Source organism: Stegodyphus dumicola, chromosome 12 (genome assembly GCF_044657685.1).
Source record: "Stegodyphus dumicola isolate Sdum_Otavi_A_Nest chromosome 12, ASM4465768v1".
NCBI lineage: Eukaryota > Metazoa > Arthropoda > Arachnida > Araneae > Eresidae > Stegodyphus > Stegodyphus dumicola.
Window position 1 is genome coordinate 122812586 of NC_140779.1, and position 9104 is coordinate 122821689.

General features: G+C 33.2%; 1 long non-coding RNA gene across 1 annotated transcript; it reads right to left on the bottom strand.

The window, feature by feature from the left end:
- Positions 1-3591: 3591 nt before the first annotated feature.
- Positions 3592-8374, bottom strand: LOC146993745 (uncharacterized). Its single transcript, XR_015044341.1, has 2 exons — positions 8222-8374; positions 3592-3796 (listed from the first exon to the last, which is right to left on the bottom strand). It is a non-coding gene; the product is annotated as an uncharacterized LOC146993745 (long non-coding RNA).
- Between the last annotated feature and the right edge of the window lie 730 nt (positions 8375-9104).

The following is a 9104-nucleotide window of genomic DNA, read 5'->3' on the forward strand; positions in this document are numbered from 1 at the left end:
TCGCCAGTTAGTTCAGAATTATAGAAACTTACAACAGGTCGTTTGTAGGACCTGCTTCCAAGTTTTCCAAATTCTGGCAGCGGCAAATGTAGGGTTTATATTTATTTTAACTAACATTTATTTTAAGTTTAAACTATCTTTCCTGTCAAGCCTTACTTTCCCCTGGAACTGCCAATGCCAGAATATGTAAATTTGAGTAGAACGCGCAAGGATTCAAATTATCAGCGGAAGTATTATGATTTAAATAGAGAGGAAACTTGTTCGGTGTGTGATATTCTTACTTCGAGCGCGGAGGTAGTTAGCGAGAAATTGAAGAACCCCGCGTGTCGGCCTATGTGCTTGGCGGGAAGTAGTGTTAATCGTTCAAGTGAGCTTCAAGTCTGCTGAATTAGCAGCGGTATTGTAAAACGCGGTGAGTTAGTTATTTTAGAGAGCCTCGTAGTTAGAGTCTTGTCTTTAGTTCCTTTTCAGGTTATTATTTTTATTTGACCGCCGATTTCACGCAGTCTGTGAGCGTCGAGAGCACGCAATTGTAATTTATTACGTTGAATAAAAAGGGACTTAAACCCTTCACAAGACTCTGTATTTTATCCAGTTTTCACAGTCACCTCTTGGTTGCGTGTAAGTTGGAGAACGCGCAACGTTACAAGCGATAACGGAAAACAATTCATTAGTCAAATATTTGAAAACATATGCAATGGACTTGGCATACGCCATATCAAAATGGTTCCGTATAGACCACAGGCTAACATAGCAGAAAGAGTTAATAAAAATATAGTAAAAATAATTCGCAGTTACGTGAGCACACATCACAAGCGCTGGGATGGCTACATAAATGAATTAACTTATGCTTTAAGAACGGCGAATCATGATACTACGGGAAAAACTCCAGCAGAATTATTTTTAGGCAGAAAGTTAATTACGCCTTTAAATAAATTATTCTTTGTGCAACAAAGAGAGCAGGAGTTTAAACAAAAAGATGTGCAAAAGTTGATTGATCAGGCGCTTAAAAGCTCGGATACGGCAAGAAATAGGCAGAAAATATATTATGATAGAAAACGCCGTGAAGCAGATTTTAAAGTTGGGGATAAAGTATTGAAGCGGAAATTTTCTTTATCAAGTGCCCCAGACAATTTTACGGCAAGCTAGCTCCAAAGTTTGAAGGCCCCTATGTAATTCAGGAAATCAAAGGAGTAGTATTATATCTTAAGAACGAGAGAAGGGAAATCTGTAAAGCAAGTCCCGACCAGGTGAAAAAATACTGTAATCCAAATGATTTTGAAATCCTTAAAAGTTTCTTGCAGGACTCAAGTCTAAACGAAGTAGAAGGTCTAGAGATAACAACAACGATTCCACCACCCAAGAAACAGAGAACTGAAGAGAGACCTAGCCCTTCTACAACCCGGACGTCGGTAGCAAAAAGAAAAAATAACTTTCAAACTCCAGCGTTTAAGAAAAACTAAAATACAGATGAACCGGGTAAAGAAACCGTGGTAAAGAGAAAAACACCACCTACAAAGGATGGCAGGAGAAATTATACATCAAGGAGAACGCGCACACGGCCACAGAGTCAGGTGCCAGCAAGGCCGCCGTTCCGGAAACTCAAACGGCAACAGGAGGCACAAAAATACGACGAACAGAAGAAATTCAAGAATGACTCCAGACCAGAGGACGTCAAGACCAGCCGTCCCAGGGAAAAACGGAAATGCCAACCACCAGACGATTACTCCGCCAAGAGGCCAGCATGTAGAGGACGCAAAAGAAAAAGTAATGTGGACGACACTCGGAGGTCAGTACGGAGAAGATTGACATCCATGAAACCTCTAACTTGGGAGCAATATTGCCAAAAACGAATGACGGAGTTTCAAGCATCGAAAACTCAAAGATAAGTTAAAACCTTCTATAATTTTTTTTCTCTTTTGTTCCGAAATGTTATGCATAAGTACGAAGTTCTATGTTTTGACGAAAGTCAATATGTCTCGGTTGAGACTTAGTTTTGTTTTACTTTGTTTAGCTAAGGCAAAAGTATTGTTTTCTTTAAGTGTAAAAGCTAAAAACAAGCATTTTCTGTTGGACGAAAGACTAATTCTGTTATGTTAAAGCCAAAATTTTGGCCGAAGATAAAAATAACTTCGTATTCTTGTATTAATAAGAATTTTAGTTTCAGTGCCGCCAGCTTGGCGAAGAATGAGTAAAGTAAAAATTTATTTTCTTTTATTCATTTTATGGTAAATTGTAAAAATCATATGTATAAAAATTTTGTAAATGTACGTAAATACTTGAATGTTATGTAAAAGTAGAATTTAATCTAGAAGCATAAAATTGTAGATGCCAAAAGTGAATGCTTAAAAGCAATGAAGTTAAAATTTAAGTATTAAATTGTAGATAAAATCATGTTTTAGAGCGAAAGCCTGCATGTTTAAAGATGAATGAGGGGGAAGTTAGAATGAATGTGTTTTGTAGGGTTCCCCACCTACATTTGAATTTTTAAAAATATTAAAGTAGCTCATTGAGTTGTAGAATGTCGAGTAAGGTGTGTCTATTTGGTCGTTGAATTCTAACAAATCATGGTGGTTAGGGGAAGTGTTGTAAGACTAAAACACGAATATTCCCGTTTGACACCACACACGGTGGAGAGCCAGGGTAAAGTTAAATTAATGCTTGAAAAATTGAATGAATGTGAAGTAAGCAATAACTAAGAAAAACGAATCGTTTAAAAACAAAAATTTATTGTGTCAAGAAAGTGTAAATTATAATGTATTTAGAAAGATACTGATACTTATTCCTTCCAGATGCTGGAAGGAAAGACCAAGATTGATTGATGAAGTCCAGGAAAAGTTGCTGTAAGAAGAGAAAGTTATAACTATCAACAGAAATTTTAGTATACAATTTGTTACATAAGTTTTTTTTTTTTTTTTTTTGTGTAAACGAGGTTCTCGCCAGTTAGTTCAGAATTATAGAAACTTACAACAGGTCGTTTGTAGGACCTGCTTCCAAGTTTTCCAAATTCTGGCAGCGGCAAATGTAGGGTTTATATTTATTTTAACTAACATTTTTTTTAAGTTTAAACTATCTTTCCTGTCAAGCCTTACTTTCCCCTGGAACTGCCAATGCCAGAATATGTAAATTTTAGTAGAACGCGCAAGGATTCAAATTATCAGCGGAAGTATTATGATTTAAATAGAAAGGAAACGAGTTCGGGGTGTGATGTTCTTACTTCACGAGCGCGGAGGTAGTTAGCGAGAAATTGAAGAACCCCGCGTGTCGGCCTATGTGCTTGCCGGGAAGTAGTGTTAATCGTTCAAGTGAACTTCAGGTTGCTGAATTAGCAGCGGTATTGTAAAACGCGGTGAGTTAGTTATTTTTAGAGAGCCTCGTAGTTAGAGTCTTGTCTTTAGTTTCTTTTCAGGTTATTATTTTTATTTGACCGCAGAGTTGGCGCAGTCTGTGAGCGTCAAGAGCACGCAATTGTAAATTTTTACGTTGAATAAAAAGGGACTTAAACCCTTCACAAGACTCTGTCTTTTATCCAGTTTTCACAGTCACCTCTTTGTTGCGTGCAAGTTGGAGGCGCGCAACGTTACAAAGTTCTAGATATTCCTTTGTTAATCATTTTCTTTATCATTCAGGACTGATCGATATTCTTGAACAGAGTGGTGTGACAATGGATATTGCACATATTTTGTAGTCCACAAAGCACCAATTCTTAACTTCAATAAACTAAGATATATCCTATGCATTTTTACACCTGAGAGCCATTTCATGATAAAAACACTCCTTTCTTCATTATGAATACCTGAAACAAACAAAGAAAAAACAGAACAAATTTATTTTTTAGTCTTTAAAATCATATATCATATAACTATTATACAGGTGAAATGTTATAAAGACCTATGTATGTAACTTTGTAAAGACTTATAAATTAATACCATAATATATTTATAGAGCTTGGGTCAAAATTATTATTATTATTAAATATAATTATTGCTGTATGTCTCTTTTTTTTAATAAACAACAAGGTGTTAGCCGAGGTTTCCAAGCCTCGTTACCAAAGTGTACGTGGTAGAGCCTTATCATGTCAGGAAAAGTGCAATGACAGAAAAGGATACCGGACGTCACTTGCAGTCACACTTCATCATTCTTTATTTAATTATTTCAATAACTTTTCAAACTTTTAGTCTGTTTGCTTATTTTTCATGTTCCAAAACGAAAAGTCCCTAGGCCATTTCCAAGTCATTTTCCAGTAGAAGCAGTCCGGCTAATTCTATCTTTGGATTTCTTAACAGTGAGATTTTTTTATGGGGTGGGGTAGTTAGCCCCACACCCAACCCCCAACCTGGAGGACCAGTTCCCTGATATAATCCCCAGGGGCAGGGTGCCCGGCTATACCCCCAGACGCTGGGTACGCATTTTAGTCGCCTTTTACGACATGTATGAGCTACATTGGGACTATTCTTTCACACCCGGTCACCACACGGGTACATTAGTAGTTTGATTTGTGCTTATTCACTGTGAATAATGTGAAGAGCAAATATTACTTGAGCTGAACATGTAGTACTATCCAGAAAGAGTCCATACAATTATTGCATAAATATAAATATTAGAGTTAGATTGTGCAGAAAGAAGACATTATGGAATTAGTCTTCTTTCTACACTACTACACTATGCCATGTAATATGTTCTTTCTACACTACTACACTATGACTATACTATGCCATGTAATTTCAGGATACAAAATCTTAAATAATAACGAACATTTTAAGAAACACAATTGAAATACAAAATAGAAACTTTGGGAACTTGAGAAGTAACTGAGTATAAAGAAAATTTTAAATAATATAAAATCTTCAGTAATACCGAAAACTTGGTTAAATAACTAAATAAGCAAAGAATAATATCTGCAAGTCCAGAATAAATTATGATATTTAGCATTTAAATGTATAATAAATATGCTTCTTAAATCTCAGCTGCTCAGCAACGATGACACGTAGATATTTAGCAAAGGCGCTTGTAAATACAATATAGAAATTTCAGGACCTTGAGAAGTAACTTAGTATAAAACAAATTAAAAATTATATAAAATCTTTAGTAATATTAAAAACTTGGTTAAATAAGCAAAGAATAATATATACAAGTCCAAAATAAATTTTGGTATAAAGCAATTTAAATGTATAACAAACATGCTTCTTAAATCTCAGCTGCTCACCAAAGATGACACGTAGATATTTAGCAAAGATGCAGTTTGAGAGAACTTTAAAAATTACTTTTAAAGACAGCATCAATGTTACTTTGCAAGTGTCTGAAGTTTTCTTTTTTTTCCTTTATTGGACTTAATATCGCCATTTTTCCTATTGCAAAGATTCTTGAGCATGATATTTGTTGATATCCAAATTATCAGTTTGCTTATACTTTCACTTGTATGACCATTATCACAAATAATATCATCAAAGAGCATTTCTTTTAATTCTAAAATTTTAAAAGTCAAATTTGCTACAATTTTCCTCTGATTTTGTTCCAATAAAAAATCTTCATATTCTTCATTACACAGCTTATTTACAATTAAATAATTATACATAATTATATTTACAATAAATGGTTTTGGCCACCTGAGTCCACCACGATCAAGATTCTTTACATGATTTCATACGTTTGATCATGATTAACTGTGAAATTTATTGTAATGTTTTGTTTGCAGCTACAGCATTTCACTTTCTTTAAAACTGCATGACAACAGTAACCACCCAAATAAGTCAGAACTGGCAGATGGCTACTAATGCCCTTCACATCACTCTCCGTAATATTTAATGATGGGTAATATACTGTATTATCTAATTCTATAATATCATGAAGATTATCATCATATTCAAATGATGTTAAAGGGACAGTAGTATTTTTAACAATCAATTCTAACTTAATACTTGATTGTATTCTTAATTTTTTTCACATTCTAATAACTGTCTCATTGAAATATGATACTGAGAACCAGAAAGTTGTCTGTATTTACCAAACCGGGCTTCAAGAGCGTCAGTCTGAATTTTTCCTGGAAGTATATATTTCATTTCAAGCCTTTCAACACAATATCTAGTCAACTCCAGTATACCATAAGTAGTTTGTTTGAGAGCTGCATGAGTTTCTTTTGTAAGCATGCCTGTTGAACATTTCATTGATTCCCATGCATCTAACCAGTTAAGAAACTGATTGAGAAAAATAACTTTTGGATCAGAATCATCTGCTGTTAATGGCTTCATAAATTAACTCTTTTGATGTATATCTTTAAACATAGTTTTAACATTCATAATATCCCACCATTTGCATATTATGGATATAAACTCAGATGTATCTGAATAGTGTGGTATTTCATGCAAAGGACCCAAATGAATCAGACCTTCAATAGTAAATTTATTGAAAATCTTAAGAACCAGTTTAATGTTTTGTTTCTCTAAATTAGAAGGTGAAAGACTTTTTAGAGTTAAACCATTAGAAAATGTAATCAGTTGGCCATTTTCAATTTCATGTAGCTTTCTCAAAGACATAAACGAAGCAGTTTTGAAGTGCTTCTTTGAAAGATCTTCAATATTTGGAAAAAACATACATGTACCAGGATTTTTCTGGTTCAGCCAATTGTTCCTTATATTTTTAAATAAATGAACTGCATCTATTATGTAGAAAAGAGGCGTATTCCCATTCATTGGATGTTTGTAAACAAATGAATTACGTGGTGGATTTGAAAACAAACTCATGGCTTTTCTATTTATTGCATTGTTGTCTGTAATAACACAAATAAAAATAATTCCCATATTTTCAAGACCTCTAATCACTTTTTAAATTACATAATGTAATGTTTCAAAATTTATTGTGTTAACAGGCATAATATGTAACTGAATATCATAAAAGCAAATGCACTGGTTGCCGGACTGGAAGAATCAAATGCAGCCCCAACGACAGAGCCTCCTTTGTAATCAAAATATGGCTGAACATAAATTTCATCTACCAAAAAAATCACTTTCCTTTCTCGATCCTCAAGGAAAGTTACACGATTTTTCATATATTTTAAAAAATTTTCATCAATAGTTTCATTACATGGTGACAATACTAAATTGCTACAAATTTTTTTTAAAGTCGAAGGATGAGGCATAATAATACTGCCACTATCCCTTAAAAATTTATATGCATGTGGTGATATAGCATTTAACAAGCATGCTAACACTAGTACATCAGGACTGTATCTAAAATTATTTTCAGGGCAAAGTAAAAGATTCATCTGGTCTTGCAAAAATTTAATAATGCTCTCATTTTTGTCGTTAGAGATAGTTTGCAGTAATTCATTAATTATATCAATTATGGTTAATTTTGAATTTAACTCTTTGGTTTGAAGATTAGCCAATTTATCTAAAACAGTCCTAATTTCATTAAAATTTGTAACTTTATGTGGGAATGTGTAAGGAGATAATTGCATAATAGATTTTTCTTTAATAAATACAGACATTTCTTGATTGTCATTCACAACTACAGAATAATCAATTGATGGCCCAGGACTAAAAACAATATGAATAAAGCAAACAGTTGAGGTATCTGGAACTGTGTATACATGCCAAAATGCTGATATTCCATAGCGATCAATACATGACAAAATATCATTAGAACAATTAATTTTCAAATCATTATTATACATTTCATATTCTTTAAGGCTTTCACGCAATGCTTTCTGTAAATTATGGCACTCGCAGGCAGGTTTTTTTGCATCAGGATCTTCTCGTACAATGGTGCTACTTTTTGAACTGTATACAGATGGATAGTCCTTAAATATTGATGGCACTGTATTTTCTTTTAATCTACGCACCTGAAGTGGAGCAGAAATTAAAATTCCATTCTTAGAATCAAATGCTGAAGCTTCAATTTTAAAATCACTTTCCTTGAAATGCAATTCACAAACCTTTAGAAAAAATAAAAATAATAAAAAATAAAAAAAAATAAAAAAAAAACCTTATGTTAATAGTAATAGTTTAAAAATCAGAGGGTTCATTCTGAGCATTTGTAGTAAAGAATATTCATTTTACAGATAGAACCAGAGAATATTTGCAGTGATTAAAGCTCTATTTCAATCCTTTATTTCTGTATATCCTGGTTTATGTAACAAAATATTATCATTTAAAAATTTCTGAATGAACCCTTATATGTAATTAGAATCTACACTGTTAATTAATATTTCTACTTTACTTACCTTTGAACTCTTTTTGGGTGAAAAGTCTTTCCGTTGGATTGCAGAAAGCCACTCTCTCTTCAAATCTTCATTTTTAGGAAAGGAGAATACAGACACTTTTGGTCCTGTTGGGTAGTTTCCCTTACATAAGGGTACACAGCATCTAACCGGCATTTTAATAACTGAAATGTTTTTATTTAAATTAATATATAAAAGGGAGTAAATAGTTATGTATAAAATATAAATTAATTATTTTTAAATATAAAAGGGAGTAAATAGTTATAGTGTATAGCTAATGGCATGTAAAATTTTAAGAATAAGCTGTGTTAGCTTATATTATAACATCAAATTTATACAGGTCCATAAAAAAATGTTTTATTCTGAAACAGATCAGGTAATATAATTATGCAAAGCCCGTTTATTCTACGATGGGCTGACACAACATTATTCAAAAAGAAATTATACATAGCACAGCAGCCTTGCCTCTACCAGAAATAACACATGTATACTAGAACATACGCCTAAAAACGTTGATATAATTAGAAAAATATAAATTTACAGAAGTAAAGTAATGTATTCTTACCTCTCTAAAATACATCCAACCTTAAAACCATAAAAAAATCAAAGTATTCTGGTTCAGCGTTCGCACAACGTAAGAAACTTCAGCAATCAACAAAGAGCCACTGCATGCGTTCCGAAGTTTATTACAAAGAATTTGTAAGGGAGAAGAACGAAAGGTCCCATAGACATAATGTAAACCGGTTCGATCGTTGCATTCATCTCGTCTAGCCTAGTCTGAGTGAAGCAATGGCGCAGGGTGCAAGTGAAATTCGCTCACGAATAATTCGTCTTAATAAAATTCTCTGCTTCGAATTAATTTTCGATTTATACGCTTCTTAAATCT